Consider the following 17,115-nt stretch of genomic DNA (forward strand, 5'->3'; position numbering starts at 1 on the left):
CTGTGCAGTCCTGGCTATCCTGGAACTCACTCTGTAGACCAGGCTGGCCTCAAACTCAGAAATCCACCTGTCTCTGCCTCCCAAATTCTGGGATTAAAGGCATGTACCACCACTGCTTGGCTGGGATCTATTCCTAAATAGTCCTTTCCATTCCTTTCCTTTTTCCTCTCCTCTCCTCTCCTCTCCTCTCTCCCCTCTTTCCCCTCTCCCCTTTCCCCTCTCTCCCCTTCCCCCTCTCTCCCCTTCCCCCTCTCTCTCCCCTTTTCCCTCTCTCCCTTTTCCCCTCTCTCCCCTTTCCCCTCTCTCCCCTTCCCCCTCTCTCCCCTTCCCCCTCTCTCCCCTTCCCCTTCTCTCCCCTTTCCCCTCTCTCCCCTTTCCCCTCTCTCCCCTTCCCCCCCTTTCCCCTTTCTCCTTTCCTTTCCTTTCCTTTCCTTTCCTTTCCTTTCCTTTCCTTTCCTTTCCTTTCCTTTCCTTTCCTTTCCTTTCCTTTCCTTTCCTTCTTTCCTTTTAGGACCAGTGTGTACCTTGGGCTGGGCTTCTTTCTGTCTCTGTATAAGTTCTGTTCTTTGTGAGGGCATCTTTTAGCTATTGCTACTTTGCTTTTCTGGTTTCTTTCTCTGCCTCTCTTCAAAAACACGGGTGATATCTGGGTTTCCACTCACCTCTAGAAAAGACCTTAGAAACAGTGGATATGACAGACTTCACTTAGGAGAAGATATTGGTGACCAGGGGCCACATTTTTGGGGAATATGTCTTGAGTGTGAGTTTTAATATCGATTAACATGCATGGAAAACACAAACGTAATATTCTGTGACACATGAACCTCGTCTCTGTTTTTATTCCAGTTAACTTCTTGTAGAGAAGCAGGATGAATGACCCCTGCTTGCTGTGGTAAAACACACATGGAGGAGAATGAAAACTCCTTCATTCTCCTGCATGGTTTGTTTGGCCTCTCCCCAGCTGTGGCAACACCTGGGAGGGAACCCAGGCACTTACCCACAACTCTGTTGCCTTGCTTTCCAGCCTGCTTACTGCCCAGACTTTTGGCCAGCTGCATTGAGATCCCTGAGATCCATATGTTTTTGGGCACGGATCTGTAGAACTAGACAATTAGGTGATCCTGTGGGAGGCACCCAGGCCCAGAATTGGAACGGAGCTTCACAGGGAGGGACTAAGAAAGGATGACCTCAGATACGGCTGTCCGGGCTTTTCACAATCTATAAGGAGCCTTCTCTTAAAATAACCTCACTTTTTTCATAAAGAGGACCTGACTCCAGGCTAATGTAGGGTACTTAGTGATATTTAGTAGTAAAACATCAGCATAGAATTGACAAGAGGTGGCTGATGAACTGACCAACTGTTAGCTGTCTCCCCCATCAAGGAAGGTGAGCATATGCCTGCGGATTGGCCAGTGCTTTGGCTCTGTGATGGGACTGGAAGAGCTCCAAAGAGGCAGGATGGGAGGCAGCAGGTTGCAGACACTCATAGAACACGTGAATGCTAGGTGGGGAAAGATACTCGTTTCTTCCAAATGATTGGAATACAAAATACTCACTTCCCATTACTTGATCACAAAGAACAGCCTCTAATTTCTCATTGTCTTGAGCTCAAACTCAAGGTTTCTGAGTGTGGGTGTTAGCAGGCCCTCATCTCTGGCCCGTCACCCCCCCCAACCCCCTGCTGTACACTCAGCTCAACCCACCAGGCCTCCAGGGCTCCTCCTGGAGCAGGCCCAGCCAGCTTCCTTCTCAAAGTGTAGTACTTCCCTTCCCTCTGACCTGGTTCCTCAGCTGTCCGGTGACTCAGTTCTTCATTCCATTCAGGTGTCTGCTCAACTGACGGCTCCTTATAGATCTTTCCCAATCAGCCTCTCTGAAAAAGTCCCCACCCATCACCTGTAAGATCAAGTGTCAGACCAAGCTGGATTTTGTCTGTCTCTTTTCAGACCCCAACCCCACTACACTGAAGGGACAGCTTCATGCAAATTAATATTTCAGCGTTTTCTCTGCTGGTTGGCTTCCAGTTTGGCCAGTGATAGATCTATTACCCCGAGGCACAGAGTTTGAAGGGTAGATGGGGAGGGCAATAGAGGGAACCCGAACAAGTTGTCCTCTTTTGGGTGGCATCAGAAAGGACCTCAACTACTCCACATTTTCTAGCATCTTCGGAGTAATATTGGCTTCTGAGCTTCTTTGATCCCATTTCTTTTCCTTTATTCTGAAACAGCAACTGCTGTGTCTCCAGGAAGCCTCCTTACCACCTGGTTTATCTACAAATATTTCTGACTTTGCTGTAGCTAATTCCCCACCTTAGACTCTGGTTGGCTGCTTATTGGACCACTGTTTTCCTGGCTGGATTCTGATTGGTCTACCTTGTTTCGTGTCTTCCATAGCATTTATAACTTACTTTCCTTGCTTATAATCGATTTCCTTCATTTGAGGCAAGGATATTAATGATATCGTCTGGGGATTTAGAACAGACATTTGAACCTGAAATAGAGGGCCATCAATTCCGCATCCTCACTAATGCTGTGTTAGCCAGTAAAAAGGGTCCTGTGTGTTCCGGGTCGAGAGCATTGTAGATAGCTGCAGGCATGTTCCGAAAGACAGAACCCAGGGCACACACTGCATGGAGGTTCCGACCGCATTTCACTGCTTTTCATTCTCCAGCATTCTCCAGGAAGAGATGCCCAAGTCCAGGTTGCCAGAGCCTTTGAGAAAACTGCAATCTGGATGTCTGTGGAGAAAAAGTCACCCACCAAAGGAATGAGCCTGCGTGGCAGGGAAATGTTTTCTATTAAGCTGGGCAAGTAGAAAATCACAAATAAAAACAATAGTTAATGTTGGGTGTGTGACAAGCTGCTGTGTCGTGCTGTATCCAAAATGTCTCACATAACTAACTCTAGTGTGAGTGTATATGACTACCTTAATGTACAAAACAGTATTAAACTACATATTTGAAAAATAAAAATAACCTCGAGATCTGATTTTTTTTAAATTGGGCAACTTAATTTGTTGTTAAATTCTTGGTTTGCTTTTTACAGGATGCATCAGTGATTCAAATAAACAAACAAGTGTCAACCCCAGGTACACAGCAGCGATATCAGAGAAGTGTAACTGCTTTGCTTAACAGGAATGGCAGACAGAAGTGAAAGGTGTCCCCCACACAGGACTGTGGTGTCCATGTCACATGGACTCTTCACACATTTGGTGGCACCTTCCATGTCCAAGGATCACTTAGGAATGCAGTCTTAGTTTTCATGTAGCTAGAATTTCTTGAATATGTTTGTCATTTGTTAAATTTTATTGGATTAAAGTGGCTGGCAAAAATCTCTAATTTTTGCCATTTTTTTTCAGCCAGTACTTAATTGATTTTGTAAATATTCCCTAGACCTGAAGGGAAAAAAGAGGTTGTTAGTTGTTTGAAGCATGTCTACTTACAGTGTTATGGCTTTGTTCACTTTTTTCTTATTTCTACTTATTCTTATTGGCCCATATTAGAAATATTTCGTTGCGTGATTTATTGATTGTGGTGCCAGAGATCAAATTCAAGGCATCATTCATGCTAGATAAATACTCTACAAGCTATAACCCAAGCCAAAAATAAACACTTTAGAATTTCCCAACTATAATTATATTGTTTTTGCATTTCTACAGATTTATCTTGTTTATATAGCATATAAATATGTAGTTATATACCATAGAATCAAGATCTATAAGTGCCATCTTATTTGAAGGTATGAATTTTATGATTTGTGACCTTTATCATTGTATAGTTTCTTTATCTTTGTCCTACTTTGAGACAATTTAAATGTATTTTTACGTTTTTATACAAGTATATATTGCATATTGCAAAATTCCCTATGAACCCTCCCCCCTTTCTCATCTCAACCCCCAATAGTTTCCTGTGTTCCCCTAGATGATTTTACTTCCAATTTCATGTCCTATATGCAGATATGATTTTATGTGCCTCTATAAAATCTAGGGACCACTTACCATGATTATATCAAGATACATGCATTTTCCTGTGAATGGTATAACTTTGCTCATCTTTACAGATGAAACGATTCCATTGTGTTTAGGTGATATCTTCCTTATCTGTTAATATGATCAGATCTATTGTGTGAGTGGGCTCATAATTTAGCAACTATGAAATAGTGTTGTAAAAACTATTGATATATGTGAGTACTTCTGTGATATGTTAACTTGGAGTCTTTGGGGTAAATTCCCAGGAATGGTGTAACTGGGTCTTATGGAACATCTATTTTTAGTTTCTTGAGAAACCTCCATGATTTCCATAGTGGCTGAACTAGTTTCCATTCCCACCAGCAGAGTAGGAAAGGCCCTCTGTCCAGTATTTACTGTTATTTGTTTTCTTAGTGACAGACATTCTACCAGGGTGAGATAGAATCTCAGTGTAGTATTTATGTGCGTTTCACGCATAGCTAGTGAGGCTCAGCATTTTTTTTCCCATATACTTACTGGCAACTTGCATCTCCTCTCTTGAGAACTGTCAACTCCTTTACTGTTTATTTTTGTATGATGATCTATTGTTAGTTTGTCGTGTTTTGCCCTGAGCTTGTCTTGTTTCCTTTCTACTTGCTGTGACAAAATACCCTGACAATGGCAATTTAGAGGAGAAAGGGTTTGTTGTGGCTTATGTATCAAGGTTCCACTTTTGGAGAGAGGGGAAGTCACAGTGGCAGGAGCTTAAGAGTCACATCCACAATCAGAACCTGAGAGCAAAAGGTGAATGCTTGCTGCACTTGGCTTGCTTTTGCTTTGCATTTTGTTCCCATCAGGGCCCAGAGCATGAAGTCTTGACAGCTGTATCTAGTGTGGGTCTTCCTACCTCAATTGTTCCAATTAAGATAATCCCACACAGACATCCTCATAACCCAATCCAATCTAAACAATACCTCATTTCCAGATGACTATAGATTGTGTCAAGTTGATAATTAAAACTTACCATCACATAGCTCTTTTTAAAATCCCCATTATTGAAAGAAGGACCTGTTTTATAAACAACATTGTTATGGTTGGAATGCAGAGTGCTGGATCTCCAAAGGTTCTGGAACATCTGGCCCAAGCTGGTGTGTTGACTGGACAAGTTATAGAACCTTTGGGAGGTGAGGCCCAGTTAACAGTAACAGAACTGGGTCCCCAGGGTCAGGCCTTGAAGATTATGCCTGCTTCTGGTTCCAGTTGAAACTGCATTCTGTCTGTAACTGTGATCAGGAGTCTTGGTGTCATACTGTGCTGTCATTGTCTCCACCTTGCTGGCTTGACCATGGTGGGCTGTCAATGGTGGGCTGTATCCACTGAGGCTGAGCCCAAGTAAACCTTTCTACTTTTAAGGTCATTCTGACAATGTTGAAAAAGGTGACTGATGTAAGCATAGAGCTCAGACTTTTTCAGTGCCAAAGTAAAGAATTTTTCTTTAAGAAGAAAAATCTGGTCACACTGCAAAATAATTGAAATGCTTGGTTTTATTCTATCCATTTAAATTATTTTACAATTATGCTTATGGTTTTCATTTCTTCTTTGATATTTTTTTTTTAGATAGGATTTTGCTACGTTGTCTAGGTTGGTCTTGAACTCCTAGACTTAATCTTCTTGCCTCAGGCTCCCAAAAGCTGAGGCCACAGGCATGGGACATCACTGTCTTCTTATTTTCAAATGTGTAATGGGTTTTCTCTCCATTTATGAATTATTCTGGACAATGTATAAGTTCTTCTGCATATGTCCCTAGACCTGATTGATTGTCATTCCTTTCCCCTTTTAATTAAGGGCATATTTATCTACTTGATTAACCCAAAACCTGAAGGCTTCTGTTCAATTCACAGGTGAGTGATGAGCTATTAATGGGGAAAAGTAGCCTAATAGTGGAGTTCCTGTAGAGTTAAGATAAGAAGATACCTGTGAGACGGAAGTCCCTCCTTTGGTACCAACACAAGGCTCAAAAGATGAGCCAGAATGGTCAGAAAATATCATCAAGAGGCTTGTGCTATCTGTGCAGGTAAGGGGTCAGCAAGTGTGATTTGGTAGCACCCAAAGCCCTGGGTCTTCCAGGGTCTGCTTAGGAGAAGGCATTGGCTTTCCTGTGGCCAGGGAGTCCAAGAAAGTGGGAGCTTGTTAGGCTTTCTGTGTGTGTGGGAACCACAGCAAGCACTAGCAAGGAATAGGATTTTAAACAAATCTCAAATAGCAGTTAAACCTGTTAATGAATCCTCATGGCCTTTCAGTTAAATCTTAGGGTTCCCTCAATTAACTATGGCAGCAATGATCTTAAGACCATATCACTATCCGTGGAAATATTAATAAATAGCTAAATTATGGGATCTAATCCTTGTCTAATCACAAGGCAGCACTGTGCTTGCTTCAGATCTCGGTGGCCAGATCCCTCAGACTTCTATGAATCTGGACTTCATTTCTCAGGACCCTCACTTTATCTGAAGGGACATAATGTAGGAGAAACTTGTCTGCACCTGGTGCCACAGTGCCCATCTCTATGACAAATTTCTTCCCCTTTCCACTTTTTGTTTTCATCTGACATCGAAAAATTTATCTTGCTTGCTTTCTCCCAACATGTTTAGATTTTATAGTTTTGCTCAACATTTTGCTGAGATTCATTATTTTCAGCAATAATCCTAATTTATATTATAATTATGGTTTGGTCTCTCCTCACCAAGCTATGTCTATAAGCTCACATGTACATATGTATATGTATTTCTATATATACATATAATAAGAAGAATTTTAAGAATAAAAATATAGTCTGCTTGGTTTGTCCATTTTTCATTCTAGAGTAACTCTATGTGGGGATTAGATATTTAAAATATGTTTATTTAATACTTATACAGGAGTCAGAGAACCACACAAATATAATAGTAAGAGAAAGAATCTTTAAGACATCAGAGGAATAGTTATTTTAGGAAAATCTATTGAAATATCAATGAATAAGAAAAGCTACTTCTTGAACTATACAGAATTAGCGAAGCAGGATTCTAGAATTAAATGTTATTGAAAATGAGAAAAGAAACAACAGCAGTAATACCCGTGTGGAGGACGTGAATACTTTCACAGAGGGGCAGAAACACAGAAGGCTTGCCTTACCCCTTGAAGAGAAGCAGTCAGTCTTGTTCTTAGTAAGAGAGATGTGTATCAGGACTGATAGAGACTTCTGATGTGCAAGACGGAGTCTAGAGTACCACATTTTACTTTCCATTAAAAACTGTAAAAGTAGATAAAATATATGAAATAAAATAAATTCTTTTCAGAGAATGAACAACCAGGGTATAGAATCTCTAAAGAAAACAAAGACAAAGAAAACAGTAAGAAAGAGGGAGGGGGATCAAAGGGAGGGAGGGAATAAAAGAGGGAGGGAATAAGGTAGGGAGGGAAGGAAGACTTTGAGCTTTAAATATACTGATGTTGTGAGCCTGGAGAGAGCTTCCAGATATCCAGTGTGGAAGGGAAACCAAGCCTTGGGTTGTTCCGCTGAGAGGAGGATTTTGAGTCTGGAATACAGGGCTGGGATTTGTGAGGTCAAGCCTGGGAGAGGAGAATAGCTCTGACAGAGGCTGTGGGGATTTTCAGGACACTCTGAGTCTTTCACGGGTTATTAGTCTGCACAGACACGAGAGAAAAGTACCTGAGACTGGGTTCAAGAACCACTGGAAATCAGTATGCAGACTAATTCCCGGACTTCACACATGACTGGAAGTAGCTTACATTCATAGCAGCCTGAGTGGAATTGAATAAATCCTAAGAAGTAGGGCACTATTGGCCCCAATGATTGGCTGAATTTATCCTAGCAACATTTAAAAGCAGGCCTTGGAATGGTCCAATTGGCTTCAAGTTCCTCAGTTGTACCTAACAACACAATCAAATTATCCAAAGGAGTAAGAGAAAGTCGACCACAAACATAAAACCACAATGTCCTCCTAAAAATGTTTTTTTTAAAAGAGAGGTTAATGAATGCAAATAGTCAGAAATGATAGCACTGGAATACAAGAATGCTAACCTAATTTCAATAAACATTCTTTGTATGTCTGGGAAAACTTTGAAACCTGGACACTGTCACAAGAGAAATGGAATCTATATAAAAATAAGGAAATGTTGCCTAAGATGGCTGATTTTTTGCCAACCTGACTGAATTTAGATTTATCTAGGAAACACAATGGTCTGGGAAGAATTTTCCAGAGAGGGTTAACTGAGGAGAGGAGATTCATCCCCATCCTGGATAGGTGGCACCATGCTGTGGGCTGGAGAGTAAGACTACACAAAAGGAAGGAAGGGAGCAGAAGGTGAACCTTCCCTCTCTGCTTTCTGACACAAGGCAAGCAGCTGTCTGACAAGGCCACCATGACTTGGCACCCTGCTGTGACAAATTCTATCCCTTAAATCATGAACCCAAGTCAACCAAGCCTTCCTCCTTGTAGTCAAGACTTAGGTTAAGTATTTTGTCACAGCAAAACGATTAAGTACTTAAGATCTCAAATATATGGAAACTCGATGACTGGAATGTACTAAGCTCGGTGTGATAGTTAATTTTGATTACCATCTTGATTGGATCTGAAATCAACTAAGAGACATGCCTTTGGGTAGTCGATGAAGGAATTTCCAGGAAAGATTAAGTGAGATAAGGGGAAGACACTTCTACAGAATGGGTAGAACTTTCTGGCAGCAGGCCAAATATAAGGAGGGCCAAGAGAAAAGTATTGCTTGCCTACCTATAAGCCTTTGTGTTGATGAACGGTACTATTCATTTTTGTTGCTGTGTCTTTCTTCTTCTTCTAATAGAACCCACCTTCTTCCTCCTACAGAAGGGACTGATGGCCAGAGGCTCCCAGGTGCTCTTTGAACTTTAAGCCTCTTTGAGCTTCATGGACTGGTCAGCCACTGGATTTTCAACCTTTTCATTACGGAGACAGCCATGGTTGGACTACCAGGTGGGTCTTGTGTAAGCCAATCTAATAAAAGCCCCTTAGTTATACACATATTATTTATTATTCCTTCTGTTATTCCACAGAACCCTGACTAGCATAGTAAGGTTACCAATAAATTGGCCATTAAGGAATAAGTCATCAGTACATTTGAAGACAGCAGTGGGAAAGACCCAAAGCAGTTCAGAGACATATTCTGAAGAAAGTAAAGGATCACCAGTGGTTGATTACACACAATTAAACTGTCTAATATACATTTAATTAACAGAAAAAGGAGCAAGGGCAGAAATATTTGAAGAAATACTGATCAAAACCTTTCAAATTAGATGAAAATCAGAAGCCCATAGTTTCAAGAAATTCAATTAATCTAAGGTTATAATGTGAAATTAGGATGAAGCAAATGGTTGAAAACCACAAGTAAGAAAACTTTAACATCAGAAAAATCATACACACATGTGTACAGAAGACCAGCATTAGGAATGAAAGACTTCTTATCAAGTATGGGGCAAAGCAGAAAACAATAGAAAGATACCTTTAATGTCCTGAAAGAAACTTTTCACCTAGAATTTTTAACCAGTTAAAATGAGGAACATATAAAAGAGACACATTCACTGTTTTTGTTGGAATATGAAATTTTCCTATAAATTGATATATCTGAGCACTTGTTCCCCAGCTGATGGTTCTGTTTGGGAAGGCTGCAGAACCTTTAAGAGGTAGATCTTGCTGGAGGTGAGTCTCTGGGGATGTGCTTTAAGAATTTTGTAGTCCAGGCCCACTTCCTGCTCTCTTTGGAGATGCCAAAGTTGAGAGTTCTACATCTCATTCCAAAGGCAAACAAGAGAAGGCTGGCTTCCAGGCAGCTAGGAGGAAGGTCTCTCAAAGCCTACCCCACAGTGACACATTTCTTCCAACTAGGCCAAACCTCTCTGAGCCAAGTGTATTCTAACCACCACACCAGGTGAAACACTAAGTAAAAAGGCTACCAGTGCACAGTAGCCCTTGGCTGTTTCCCAGTACTCAGAAGACTGGAACAGGAAGATTGTAGTCTTGAGGCTAGCCTGGTCAACAAATCCAGATCTTCTGTCAGAAAAACAAAAGCAAAATACAAATAACATCTTGACCAGATTGCAGGGTACATTTTATTACAAAAAGTACTAATAGTGTCCTGGCTACTTTTTAATGTCCGTTCGACATAAGCTGAGAGGAAGAAAGCTCAACTGAGAATATGCCTCCTTAAGATCAGGCTGTAAGCCAGCCTGTAGGCATTTCCTTAACTAGTGATTGACATGGAGGGCCCAGATCCTTGAGGGCAGATTCATCTGAGCTGGTGCTCCTGGGTTCTATCAGAAAGCTGGCTAAGCAAGACATGCGGAGCAAGCCAATAAGTAACATCCTTCCATGGTCTTGGCATCAGCTCCTGACTCCAGCTTCTGCCCTGCTTGAGTTGCTGCCCTGACTTCTTCAATGAACTATAATATGGAAGTATAAGCAAATAAGCATACGTTATGCCCGATGAAAAAAGCTTGTGGCAAACTTCATCAATATGATAAAGAGCAAATACCTCTCTAAAACCAAAACAAATAATAAACCCCAAATCTTACATCTTTTTTTTTATTGATTATTTTTTTACTTACATTTTCCCATTTTTTATTAGATATTTTCTTCATTTGCATTTCAAATGCTACCCCAAAAGTCCCCTGTACCCTCCCCCCGCCCTGCTCCCCTACCCATCCACTCCCACTTCTTGGTCCTGGCATTCCCCTGTACTGGGGCATATAAAGTTTGCAAGACCAAGGGGCCTCTCTTCCCAATGATGGCTGACTAGGCCATCTTCTGCTACATATGCAGCTAGAGACACGAGCTCTGGAGGGTACTGGTTAGTTCATATTATTGTTCCCCCTATAAGGTTGCAGACCCCTTCAGCTCCTTGGGTGCTTTCTCTAGCTCCTCCATTGGGGACCCTGTGTTCCATCCTATAGATGACTGTGAGCATCCACTTTTGTATTTGCCAGGCACTGGCATAGTCTCACAAGAGACATCTATATCAGAGTCCTTTCAGCAAAATCTTGCTAGCATATGCAATAGTGTCTGCATTTGGTTGCTGATTATGGGGTGGATTCCTGAGTGGGGCAGTCTCTGGATGGCCCATCCTTTCGTCTCAGCTTCAAACTTTGTCTCTGTAACTCCTTCCATAGGTATTTTGTTCCCCATTCTAAGGAGGGACGAAGTATCCACACTTTGGTCTTCGGGTTCTTGAGTTTCATGTATTTTCCAAATTGTTTCTTGGGTATTCTAAGTTTCTGGGCTAATATCCACTTATCAGTGAGTGCATATCATGTGAGTTCTTTTGTGATTGGGTTACCTCACTCAGGATGATACCCTCTAGATCCATCCATTTGCCTAGGAATTTCATAAATTCATTCTTTTTAATAGCTGAGTAGTACTCCATTGTGTAAATGCACCACATTTTCTGTATCCATTCCTCTGTTGAGGGACATCTGGGTTCTTTCTAGCTTCTGGCTATTATAAATAGGGCTGCTATGAACATAATGGAGCATGTGTCCTTATTACGAGTTGGAACATCTTCTGGATATATGCATCCTGCTTTAATACTTAGTATAAAGCTATAGTAATTAGGCATATAGTCACTGGGTATATAGGGAGGCATGCAGGCTAATGAACCAGATGCACATATGACTGGGAGATGTTTGGCTGTGATGTCAGAATGGCCTTTCCAATGAGTGATAGATATGTGAAAAAGATAAGTGATAGATATGTGAAAAAGGGTACATTGTACCCTTGTCTTGTGTACAATGTAATTTAAAATAGTTCACTGATAGAAATATAAAAGTGAAATTATTTAACTGTGAAAAACATAAGAAAATTTAGTGTCTGTGAGATAAGAAACCCAAAGCATAAGCTATAAGCTCCTAACTGATTACATTGACTTTTATTAAAATTGAAAAGAAATAAAACCTGAAGCTCAGCATGGTACTACACACATGGAATCTCAACATCCAGGATGCCAAGGCAGGAGGATTGTGAATTTGAGGTCAGCCTGGAATGAATAGCAAGACTTTGTCTCAAAACACAACCCAAACCTTCCAGCTCCCTGTCCCAGGGTCCCAGTGGTCACACAGGACAATCATATATGTTGGTCTCACAGCATGGCAGTCTGGTACAGCATGTGTGCTGGATTCTAAGAGGCTGAACTCTCTTTGTAAAATGGGGTGATCTGAGAACTAAAGGGAGATAACATGAAGCCCTGGACTGCTGCTGAGACGGCTATAGATAAATACTTGGAGGAAATCTTTCTTGTTTTTTGAGTTTTTTTTTTTTACCTTAAATAAATGACTGAATGCATAAAAAACAGTAAATAACAAAATACTATAATCATTTGTTCATCAAAAGACTGTTGAGAAAATGAAAAGAAAGCCATAAAATGGAAGGAAATATGTGTAAAATCTCTGGATTTGTGTGTGTGTGTTCTCTCTGACTCCATGTCTGTCTGTCTCTGTCTCTCCCTCTCCCTCCCTACCCCCTCTTGTGTATATATGTGTGTTCTGTCTGTCTCTGTCTTTATGTCTTTATGTTTATGTATTCATTCATGCATGGGTGTTGTGCATGCATGCATGTGTGTGTGTGTATGTGTGTGTGTGTATGTTGCTGGGGATTGAATTCAAATCTCCTGTGGTGTATATGTATGTGTTCTACCTGTAAACTACCCTTATTCCTGACACTGTACTTTACCTGGGGTATATAAGTTTATTTAAACTCGATAACAACAAATTTCTAGATACCTGCTGAACAGCCCCAACCTGGAAACCTAATATCGGAATCGCTTTTACATCTGAAGCTTTTCAGCAGCAAGATGGTGTTACAAATAGAAAATTCCTTGCATAACCTATTGTAACAGGTGACCATCAAAGCATGGATACTTTAACAGCCACGGTATAAAATAGCTTTTCAGCTCTGCATGCAAGATGTCTGTGAAACACACCCCTGAAATTGTTCACTATGTGTAAACAAATATTCCAAAGTCTGAAACTGGTGATACTGCTTGTCTCAGGAATTACAGATAAGTATGTGAAAAAGACACTCTTTCAAAAATGTAGAAGTAATATAGGCAATGATCCTCAGCACTGACGATGACAAGGAGACAAAATGAGCTAAAACTTCAGTTACCAGCCCGAAACCCCTAAAGCGACTGCGGTTTAAAGCCGATGATGTTTTGTACTGGTGATGACGTGGTGTAAATGAGGACGTGTGAGGGCTGCTCACACACTGCTACAGGGGTTTAAGAAATGGCACATCCACTTTGGAAAATGATGACAGCTTCTTACAGTGCTAAAAATAGATACCATAACACTCACTAATCTCATAGTTCTTTTAGTTGTTTATACAAGAGAATGAAAATATACCTTTATATAAACATTTATATTTAATCATTCATAGTGGTTTCATTCATAATAGCCCTAAACAGGACAGGATAATATATGCCCCTCAACCGGTAAGTGGGCGAAACAAAGGTTTGGCTTATCATGCTGTGTTAATCAGGTTCTCTAGAAGAATGGAAGTGATGGAATGAATCTACGTATAATAAAAGGGGACTTATTAGAGTGGCTTACAGGTTGTGCCTGGCTAGTACAAAAATGACTATCTCAAAACACTGTCATCCCAGCAGTAGATTATTGCTCTCTAAGGAAAAAAAAAAGAATTAAAGGTTGCTGTACACATTGGCATGAAAGATACTTACAAACTTTTGCTATAAAAAAAAAAAAAGAAGCTGTTTAGAAGAGTGTATACTCTGTGATCCCTTTAAATCAAGTTCTGAAAGTAGAGAGCTATAGTAACTGAACAGCAGTGGCTGGTTGTCAGGGCTTAAAAATGGAAACAGGGCTTAGATACAGAGGGGAAGGAGGAATCCTCGTGGTTCATGGAGATATTCTATGCCTGCTGTGGTAGTGACTGCATAGGTATATGCATTGGTCAAAAAGTAATCAGATTTTTATATTAATTAAACTTCAATAGGGGTGATTTAAAAGCTGCTACCATTAGTAATTTTTCTACTCATGAAACTTACAGAACCTCTTAAAAGTCTGGCAATGCACTGCAAGAGTAAAGCCTTGCAGAGACAGGTGTTCATGGCGTCTGTGGGCATGGGCTCACATTCATACAGGTGCTGATTTGCTTTCATCTGCCAAAGTCGCAAATGCGTATAGTCATTTCTTGTAAATTACTCTATTCAACAGAAAAAATAGAAGACTGTATATATACATTGTACTTTTCTAGTGTAAACTATAGAAGCTAAGTAGTGGCTTAAAAATACAAGGATAAAATGAAGAATTAATGAAGCCTACATAATACAAATGCAGATGTTGCAGGAAAAATATCTAGAGAAGAAAGAAATGTTTCTAAAGGAAAAAAAAAAAAAGACCATGGTGCTAAATAAGGATTTGGAGGGAACTAATTATGATGCAAATTGATTAGACATTTAATTAATGTTCTTAAATTTTTCAGACATGCATGAAAGATGAACAAATGATGTCTATAAAGGAAGTTATGAACATCTTGAAAACACACTCATTAAAATGTATTAAAAACATTCAACTCAGCCTCACAAGCTACAGATGACATTATTAAGATAATTACCCTCTTTATTCAAGAAATACTCACTATAGGCTGTGTATTCACTGAGAATATAGAATGTCACTGAAACTATAGAATCCTCCAATAAGACCTTTCTTCAGAAAGTTAAGCATTCTTTATTCATTTAGTTTATTTTTGAGATGGCAGTCTCAAGAGGCTGCCCAGGTAGGTTAGCAACTCCTTATCTCAAGCAATCCTCCTGCCTTAGCCTTCTGAGTATACTGGTCTACAGGTACAGTCCAGTACACCTGTCTAGAAAGGTACGATTTTATTTTTGAACAAGATCCAAATTCACTTTTTAAATATTTAAAAATTTTAAATAAATATAAGCTGGATTATGGCGCAGAATACCTGCAAGCTTTGGGGAGGAGGGAGCTGGTCAGCGAGGTGAGACCTGAGAGTGTAGGAATGAAATGGGTGGGGCTATTTTCCAGGGGGAGGAGCATCTTTAAGTGGGGGGAGGGGAGAAAGGAGAGGGAGTGACATGCTCAGAGAGAAGGATTTCAGATGAGAGGCATGGAAGATGAAGCTGGGTGAATGAGGAACTATTAATATGGAGAACTTGAGCACTAGTTTGCATACCTAAACTTGGATGTCATGGTAGCTTTGAGCAGGATTGAGCTCCCCACAGCCCCACCCCACATGTTTAGTGGAATTTCACAACAGCCCATCTGCAGTAACCACTAGGATGGATTGCAGGAGTGAGTGACTGCAGGCAGAGACCAGTTAGAAAATGGCTGTGATAAATGAGCTGTGAAGTGACAGCCAGGGTTCTGGACAAGGACGGACTTGGCTACAAAAAAAAAAAAAAAAAAAAAAAAAAAAAAAAAAAAGTCAAGAAGGCATGTCTACACAATAGAATAATAGAATACTACACAAAACCCTGTAAGTGTGGTGAGGTGGTGAGTGATCAGACACATAGGATGTGGGGGTGTGGGGGGGGGAGAGGGAGGGAGAGAGGGAGGAAGGGAAGCAGAGAAGGAGATAAGGAGATAAGAAGGAGGGAATGCAGGGTAGAGGGGGGAAGGGAAGGGAAGGGAAGACTCAGAGGCGGCTCTGGAGTCTGAGATTGTCACACAGATTGTCACACAGACAGACAGAATGATAGCAACGTTGGCAGAAATGAGGAAGCCATGAGGACTCTCTGGTTTAGAGGAGAAAGCTTTTCTATGAATCTTAAATACTGGTGTTGGAGCCTAGCATTGAATATCAAGTAAAAATGTTAGAAAGGAAGTCAAATACTAAATACAGCTTCCACTTCCCCTTCTGCTAGTCTTTCCTCAAATACATGGTCAGCTTGTATAACTACGGGTGGGTTTTAGTGCTTGCTTTTCATAACATTTGAGTAAGTAGGTCAGTACTACCTACTTTGTAGATAAGAATCTCTTCTGCAGCCCCTGAAACCAACCCTCCACTTATTGCCTTATGGGAACATTTGACTTCCTAAGGATCCTATCACTATAGATATTGTCCCCAATCCCCTCTTCCTTTGGCTTCCCTACTGTTGCCTATAACCAAGGCTATCAGCCAGCTTTCTTTCCTTACACTGAAGCTTCATTTCCCTATTTATTCCTCCAGTCTCTCTGATGGCATTTAAAAATTATCCAGGTCTGATTCCTCTTCTCTTCTCTTCTCTTCTCTTCTCTTCTCTTCTCTTCTCTTCTCTTCTCTTCTCTTTCTTCTCTTCTCTTCTCTTCTCTTCTCTTCTCTTCTCTTCTCTTCTCTTCTCTTCTCCCCTCCCCTCCCCTCCCCTCCCCTCCCCTCCTTCTCTCTTTTCCTCTCCCCTCCCCTCCCCTTCCCCCACCCCCTCTCTCCTCTTTGTTACTGGGATGCTCTGTATATAACTAACTGTATGATACTTACAGTAAGTCTAAGGGAAGGTTGACCTTTTTTTATTACACACACACACACACACACGATAGCCTTCCTAGGAAACTGAGAAATGATATTTTAGCATCTCAGGAAAAAAAAAAGCCTCATCTAGAACCCCACAGGATAAACCCAACCACCAGATGCATGCCATCTATACCAAACACTGAGGACTTTTCTGCTGAATGTCGCAGTCCTTGTTGCTTCCTGATGCCCCATAGATGGTTGCTCTCCCTTTCCTTGCCTATATTCCAGTCTGCATCTCGTGGCCCTTGTGACTCCTATGCCTTCTAATGTAGACCATCTAAAAGAAAGAAAAACATGCCAGTACCCAGTGAATCCGGGTAAGGAGATGTTAACTTGGTCTGAGGGTGCTGTATCATTCCAGTGGATGACTTTTGGAGTTGTTTTCTTCTGGGGGCCTCCTGGTGCACATCCCCCTCCTGTTCCCTCTGGACAGCTGATTGTGCCCTGAGTGCTCTTGCTTCCCCGTTCTGGTTCCCTGTGTGCTTCTGCTTGCCAGAGTGTTCCTTTTATCCCCTTTGGTTTAATTGCCATGCAAAACCCTCTGTTGAGCTTTTAATTAGCAAGTTATCCCAGTCTGAAAACTGGAAACCCTGGGCTCTTTCGGCATATATTAAACAAGCTA

General features: G+C 41.0%; 1 long non-coding RNA gene across 2 annotated transcripts in view; it reads left to right on the plus strand.

Moving 5' to 3' along the window:
- The first annotated feature begins 5,788 nt into the window (after window positions 1-5,788).
- Gm39833 overlaps window positions 5,789-17,115 on the plus strand; it is a 32,319-nt gene continuing 20,992 nt past the window's right edge. Inside the window, exons 1-2 of one of the 2 annotated variants that reach the window (XR_866361.1) lie at window positions 5,789-5,846; window positions 8,806-8,954. This is a non-coding gene — a long non-coding RNA (predicted gene, 39833). The remainder of the gene's footprint in view (window positions 5,847-8,805; window positions 8,955-17,115) is intronic. The other variant, XR_866360.1, reaches the window with a different exon arrangement.

Source organism: Mus musculus, chromosome 2, assembly GCF_000001635.26.
Source record: "Mus musculus strain C57BL/6J chromosome 2, GRCm38.p6 C57BL/6J".
Lineage (NCBI taxonomy): Eukaryota > Metazoa > Chordata > Mammalia > Rodentia > Muridae > Mus > Mus musculus.